Below are 7679 nucleotides of genomic sequence, written 5' to 3'. Positions count from 1 at the left end.
ATTGTAAATGGCAAGCTTTCATTCTTTTTTATGGCTTAGTAAACCACGTCTTCTTTATCCATTCATCTATTGATGGACACTAGGACTGCTTCCATATCTTGGCTATTGTAAATAATGCTGCAAGACAATTGTCTTTATATATTTCCAGAACCTTCTTGGTAAATCCAATTATTTAAAATATATATATATATATATATATATATATATATATATATATATATATATAAATTTATTCTATTGACCTTTTGTTTTCCAATGAAGTATAATTGATATACATTGACATATAATCTTTATATAGTGTTATTGACTGAATGTGTCTTCTTAAAATTTCTGTGTTGAAGATAGAGGCAGGACCTTTGGGAGATAATTAAGTTTAGATGAAATCGTAAGTGTGGAGTCTCCATGATGGGATTAGTGCCTTTTAAGAAGAGGAAAAGTAACTAGAGTATCTACTCTCTGTTATGTGAGAGGCATCCTTCAGCCTTCTGTGAACCAGGTATAAGGACTAAGAACTGAATTTTCTGGTACCTTGATCTTGAATTTCCCAGCCTCCAGAACCACAAGAAATTTCTGTTGTTTAAGCCACCCAATATATGATATTTTGTCATAGCATCTTGACCTGATGAAGACCTAGTTTCTGTTGACTTCCTGATTAGAAATATTAGGAATTTAGCAGTTATAATTCTGATATCCTCCTTTACTCCCTCTACCTCCTGCTTTTGACTAATATTATTGTTTTAACGATTTCAGTGAACACACTTAACCCTCTGTTTCTTTATCCTAAATTTTGGATGGTCCTACTAAGTAATACAAGGAAGTTATGTATATCCCTGTCTTCTTTTCTCCTCTTCCTCTTCCTACCAATCTTAACCATGTCAAAACTACATAATTTATATCTCACTTCATGATCATGATTAATTGTTAAATGCCTTACCCATAAGATGATATCAAGCTTTGAAAATTTTATGAATAGAATTTATAACATTCTGTTTGTATTATTATTATTCATTTTAGAATCACAATGGAAAAAAAGACTTGATCTTCAGAGGATTTGTTAAAATGTATGTTTTTTATTTTTATACTCTATTGGTTACTCTAAATGTTTTCTTTATATATTTTTTAAAGATTTTATTTATCTATTTGAGAGAGTGAGAGACAGCATGAGCAGTGGGGAGGGGCAGAGGGAGAGGGAGAAGCAGACTTCCCAAGCAGGGAGCCCAACGAAGGCCTCCATCCCAGGACCCTGGGGTCATGACCTGAGTTGAAGGCAGATGCTTAACCTAAACCAGAGCAACCCAGGTGGATCCTGTTTGCTTCATATTTAAAACCTGACTTGCCTTCAAAAGTGTATGTATATATATATATATATATATGTATATGTATATGTATATATATATATATATATTTGCCTAGTTTCAGGTAGTCTAGCTATTATAGTTGTTGGAAAATACATACCTTCATTTATTGTCACACCCATGGAATGAAGACTCTTCTTGGAGACATTCTTTACACATGTCTCCACGTGTCTCCACATGCCTCCTGACTGCCATTCTTAGATTATTTATTGTTGTTGTTATTTTTAATTTTATTTCTAAAATTTTTCCATTGTATCTAACATGCCATGATTTCTCTCTCGGATTCTCTTTCATTAGCTAGACTAGATTTTCAAGTTTGTTTTTTTTGTTTTGCTTTGTTTTTGTTTTTAAAAAGAGGAAGTGGAAAGTAAATTTTCAGAATTTTTTCATATCACTCTTAATTGATTCTTGTTATTGTTCTGTTTCCTAACATGAACTGTTGATGATGAGAAAGAATGATGATGACATTTAGGTTCTCACTCTTTTGCAGATGACATGCTTTTCTTTTAGGGAAGATTTAAGATATTCTCTCAGTGTAGTGTTGAAATATCATAAAAGTGTGTATGCCTGAAACTTTTTCCATCATTTCTGACTTGAGATAAATTTTTTTCCGTTTGATTATCTTCTTCCTTCGTTTTCCTTGTTTTTAATCTTTGAATGATTTTTAGATTAGGTTTGGACATTCTGAATCTACCCTCCATGTCTTTTAACATTCCTCTAATATTTCCCATTTATTTATCCTTTGGACCATGTTCTAGGGATTTTCTTTGAATTTATATTACTTATTATAAATATGCCCTGTATCTGTTCCCATTATGTTATTTAGTCTCTTTAGTCTACATTTTATTTTGCAATCATTTTATTCCTTTCCAAGATCTCTTTCTTGCAAATTGATTCTTTTTTTACAGTTGCTTGTCTTATTATGGGTGACTATTTCCTCAAATTTCTAAGAGGAAAATAAATAGCATTTTTTAAAAAGCATTAGAAAGCACCTTATTTGTGTACCTTCTGGGTCCATATTTCTATTGTCCACTTTGATCTTTCTCTTTGAAGTTGTGAATTTTCCTCAAATAACAAGTGAACCTTGGTCTATTATTCATTTTTACCAATGAAGAACTCACTGATTGTGAACTACACTGATTGTGTAACTGCATTTCTTTAGCAGTTGTGAGCTGTTGTCCTCAAAGACTCCATACTCTGGAAGGCTGATTCTGTGTAAGCATAAGGACCTGTTCTCATACAGATTTTGCTTTAGGGTGTGTGGACAGAAAGTGTATAGGTAGCCCCAGGGCTACCACTGTCACCAAGCTAAAAGACATTCACTTTGAGGTTTTATTTTCTAGAATTTATAGGTGCAGAACACAGAATCCACTTCAGTTAGTTTAATCAAGAAGGGGTTTATTAAGAGATATTAGGTAACTCACCTAATTGTTGAGTGAATTGGAGGATCAGTTTTTAGGAGAAACTACCAGAAACAAACAAGCAAGCAAGCAAGAAACAATTGGGAGAACCTCACTGAAGAACTGGCCTAATTAGGGAACAGCTGCCACTTGCACCCAAGTGGATGCCCTATGCCCAACCTGTTTTTTTGCGTAGGTCATGCCCAAATCAGAGTCTTATATGCACACAACTGATTGAGACCTAGTCATATCTCTACATTCTAGTTGCAATGTAGGCTAGAAAATAAAGGCTTTCAAAATTGTATCTCAGGAAGCAGTATTCACCATATAGGGGGCCATGAAAAGTACAGAAAGTACTTTCAGATTCAGAGCAGTCATAAATGTCCAATATCCCCTACATGGGGATATATACTCAAGTTTATTTCTGTCTCTTGGTCCAGCTGCCTTTCCTTTTTTATCCCACTGGTCCAGTGGCATCGTACTTTTTTTTTTTTTTAAGATTTTATTTATTTATTTCAGAGAGAGAAAGAGAGAGAACATGCAGGCACAGAGAGGGTAGGAGGGGGCAGGAGGGGCAGACTCCTCACTGAGCAGGGAGCTCTATGCAGGGGTCAATCCCAGGACCCTGAGATCATGACTGGAGTCAAAGGCAGATGCTTAACCTTTGGAGCCACCCAGGCGTCCCAGCATTGTACTTGTTTTATATCTCTTTTAATCCTAATGTACATATTAATAGACCCTTGACAGATGAATTTTTCTCATTAGAAAGCCCTACTTGAGGCTTAAGATGTGATTCACTGCAGCAGCCAACTGAACAGAATATGAAATTGAAGGGGCTAAGTAGCCATGCTGTGCACAGTATGTCCTTTAACTAATTATCATAATTTCTGCCCCAAGTTTGCCTGCACTCCCTCCATCTGCTGAGCCTCTGTGGGGCTCCGCTAGGAAGCACTGTGCCCACCTTCACTTCAACCTCTTTCAGCTATTTTCCTTAATCTAACTTAGGCATCAGTAAGACCCATTTAACTGCTACCTTCCAGGAATTTGTCAAAATTTCGAGTTTGCAGATGGCATGCTTCCTTTTTCTCTGCTATTATAGATGGGTTAGTTTTGCATATCTCTACGATCATTTCACTAGGATTTTGGAAAGGATTGGAGATAAATGTGGGGATAGAGACACTTTTGTTACAAAATTTAGTCCATATTTTAGAAAAAGGAAAACCAAAATCTCCTAGCCAGTCCTCTTCTCGGGCCTCTGCTCCATGTTTCCTTCTATATTGCCTACCCAGGGACTGATAAAGAGCCAATAGTGAACTTTTTCAGACATTATTGGCCTTAGGGTCTATGTTGCAACTTCTCAGATCTGCCAGTATAGTATAACTGCAGCCATAGACAAAACAGAAGAAATAGGCACCGTTGTATGCCAACAAAACTATTTTCAAAAACAGATGGCAGGCTAGATTTGGCCAACAGATCATAGTTTCCCCACCCCTCTTCCACATGAAAGGTCCTGAGGGAGAATATACTGACAAGAAATGAAATATTTGAGGATATATCTATCTTGCATATTGGATTAATATAGTTAAGCCAATTAATTGTTTAAAATCTCAGTTTCTCATCATCTATAGATATTACAAGCATGTTAACTGGAAAACAAAAAAACAACGTAGGTTTAAGAATATACCATCCTGGGGGCTCCTGTGTGGCTCAGTTGATTAGTTGGTTAAGCATCTGCCTTCGGCTCAGGTCATGGTCTGGGGTCCTGGGATTGCAGGGCTCCCTGCTCGGGGGGGGAGGGGGGAATGTCTGTTTCTTCCTCTCTTTCTGCTCCTCCCCCTCTCCTGCACATTCTCTCTCTCTCTCTCTCTCTCTCTCTCTCTCTCTCAATGAATAAATAAAATCATGGGACATCTGGGTAGTTCAGTGGTTGAACGTCTGCCTTCAGCTCAGGGCATGATCCAAGGGTCGTGAGATCGAGTCCTGCATCAGGATCCCAGCTGGGAGCCTGCTTCTCCTTCGGCCTATGTCTCTGCCTCTCTCTGTGTGTCTCTCATGAGTAAATAAATAAAACCTTTAATAAATAAATCAATAAATAAAATTTAAAAAAAGAACATCCTGTGCACAAAGTATTTTTTCAACTGTTTTCTTATGCCAGTAAATGAAATAATTTCTAGTGGGCTTTTTTGTGACTTTGCTCTTTGCAATATGAAAAGCAGCATCTAAAAAAACCTTTTTGGTGCGTAGCACCCTGATATCAGAGATGGTTTTCTCAGAAATTAACATGTTTATATTGTAAAAGAAAAGAAAGGTAGACTCCCCAAAATAAGCATTAGGAGCCTGGCACTGTAATGTTGCACATGTGCCTGGGAAATTAGCATATGAGGGAGCGCAACAACAAAACAAGGCTCACAATCATTTTCATCTAAGTTTTCACTTCAGTGGGAAACATGTTAAAATTTGGAAGTAGGAGAAGGACAGAAAAGTGGAAAGTGACTATAATATAAAATGTTTTGAAGTTTGAATGGATCAGAAAGTTGCTGAAAACCTATTTTCCCTGAACTGTTACGGAGGTGGATTTGTGACGGAAGCAGATTATATTTCCCTCTTTCATTTAATCCATGCAATACTTCAACACCAATAAAAATCCCTTTAACTCAGATGTTCAGCTTGACATTTGTATATGCAAACCGGAGAGAGAAAATTCAGCTCTCAAGTTGCCTTAGAAAGAGCAGTGAACCTTAGGGGGTAGGGCATTAATCCTCCAAGTGAGAGAAAATGTTTATGTTCAGCAGAACTGATTCTCTTGCTTTGTCAGTTGCTTCTATTGCTGTTGAGACTGGTGGCGCTCTTTGGGGGCTCTTTTGGCTGAGCAGCTACAAAGACTTATCAAATTATTTAAAATGGTGGCATTTACATATTTGCACGTATAACATAAAATCCTTACGTGGAATCCTCAGGCCATGGAGTGCTAACGTGGTCCACACACTCTTTTGAATGAGAAGTCTGAGCTCATCACTTCCGAGGCAGCGCCACCCCCTTGCTTTGCAGAGGACCTTTTACCTGCACTCATCTCTTGAACATCACTAACTTCCTAACTGGCAACCCCATTGAACCGGGCTTTGCCTTTTTTTGATGACCGTGTGGCTTGTGATATTTTCCTTTATAAATGTAAACCTTTGATTTTTAAACCCTTCTGTTTCTTTTTATCTTCCTAAATCTCTCCTTACTAGAACATTTAGAATACTTTTCCTCTGCATATGTCCTTTAAATATAAGAGGTTTTCTCCAAATTCAGTGCCCACTGAGAGACAGTATTGCATAGGGATTCTGAGCAATGTTGTTCAAGCGATATTGGTGTGGCTTCAAAGCCTAAATTCAGCACCAATTAGCTAATGACTTGGGCTGATCTCTTAACCCTTCTCTGCCTCTGTTTTTTCATCGTTAGAATGGGGTTAGTGATAATATTTACTTCACTGGATTTATTTACTGAGTAAAACTATGTAATGTGAGGTTTCTATGACATGCATACAATCTAAAGGGAACCTTGATAGAATGTAGATTCTGATCCAGTCATTACAGATGGGGCCAGATAATTTGTATTTCTTTCTTTTTCTTTCTCTTTCTTTCTTTCTTTCTTTCTTTCTTTCTTTCTTCTTTCTTTTCTTTCTTTCTTTCTTTCTTTCTTTCTTTCTTTCTCTTTCTTTCTTTCTTTTTTCTTTCTTCTTTCTCTTTCTTTCTTTCTTTCTTTCTTTCTTCTTTTTTCTTTCTTCTTTCTCTTTCTTTCTTTCTTTCTTTTTTTTTTTTTTTTAAGATTTTATTTATTTATTCATGAGAGACACACAGAGAGAGGCAGAGACATAGGCAGAGGGAGAAGCAGGCTCCATGCAGGGAGCCTGATGCAGGACTTGATCCAACATCCCAGGACCCCCAGATCACAACCTGAGCCAAAAGCAGATGCTCAACCACTAAGCCACCCAGGTGTCCCAAGGATTTGTACTTCTAAGAAACTGTCAGGTGATACAGATGTTGCTGGTTTGCAGAGACACATGGGTAGTAAGAAGAAGTGTTTAAAACCAAGTCTGGCACTCTAGAAATGTTGACATCATCATCATTGTCTTCGACACCACATTCCTCTTTGAAACATTATCTTTCTCTCTTCTTCTCTCTCTTTTAATCTCATCCTACAAGAATGAAAGCTTTTCTAAGTGCAGAGATCTTATTTGTCTTATATCTCTGCATCCAGCAAATATTTGTTGGAAGAAAGGAAACAAAGTAGGGAAGGAAAAAAGGTAGAACAATACTCCATGTGAACAACCCAGTGGTAATCACCAGATCTGACTTCTCTCTAGAATTCCAGTGCCACACCACTGACTCTACTTGCCCCCCTCCCTCAGGAAGTGCCTCAGGCTTCTCTGATTCAGTTCTTTGAAAACTTACTGAGTATTGGTTCCAGTTTTCCCCTTCCATCCCTCTTTTCTCCAAATCTGTGACTCTTCTATGCATTCTATTTCTCTTTTTGGTACTCCCCTGTTTTTCTTTCTTTCTTTCGTTATTGCCATTTTCTCTCAGAGGAAAGTTGGAAGTCTATCTCTACCTGTCACAGCAGTACATACTCTTTATGGCTCATCCCACACCCCATCTTTCTCAAGGAGCCTTCCACCGTGCCCCAATGGATGTAGATTCTCCAGCATCAAGAATACTGCAGATAGTACATTTTCTTATGACCCACATCTAATTATATAATGGGCCATACATGTTACCCCACTTTTGTCATTTATGATTCTTGAGATATCCCTGTACCATCTTTATTATTGTTGTCATTCTTAGTCTCTGAATGTTCTTTTTATATCATCCAGTTATTGATTCATAAATGAAATATTTCCTCTTCTCTCTCTGAGAATATTAATATTTTTTGCAATTTTCTT

Source organism: Nyctereutes procyonoides, unplaced genomic scaffold (genome assembly GCF_905146905.1).
Source record: "Nyctereutes procyonoides isolate TBG_1078 unplaced genomic scaffold, NYPRO_anot_genome, whole genome shotgun sequence".
In the NCBI taxonomy this organism is placed as follows: domain Eukaryota; kingdom Metazoa; phylum Chordata; class Mammalia; order Carnivora; family Canidae; genus Nyctereutes; species Nyctereutes procyonoides.
Note: the sequence above shows the minus strand (reverse complement) of the source record.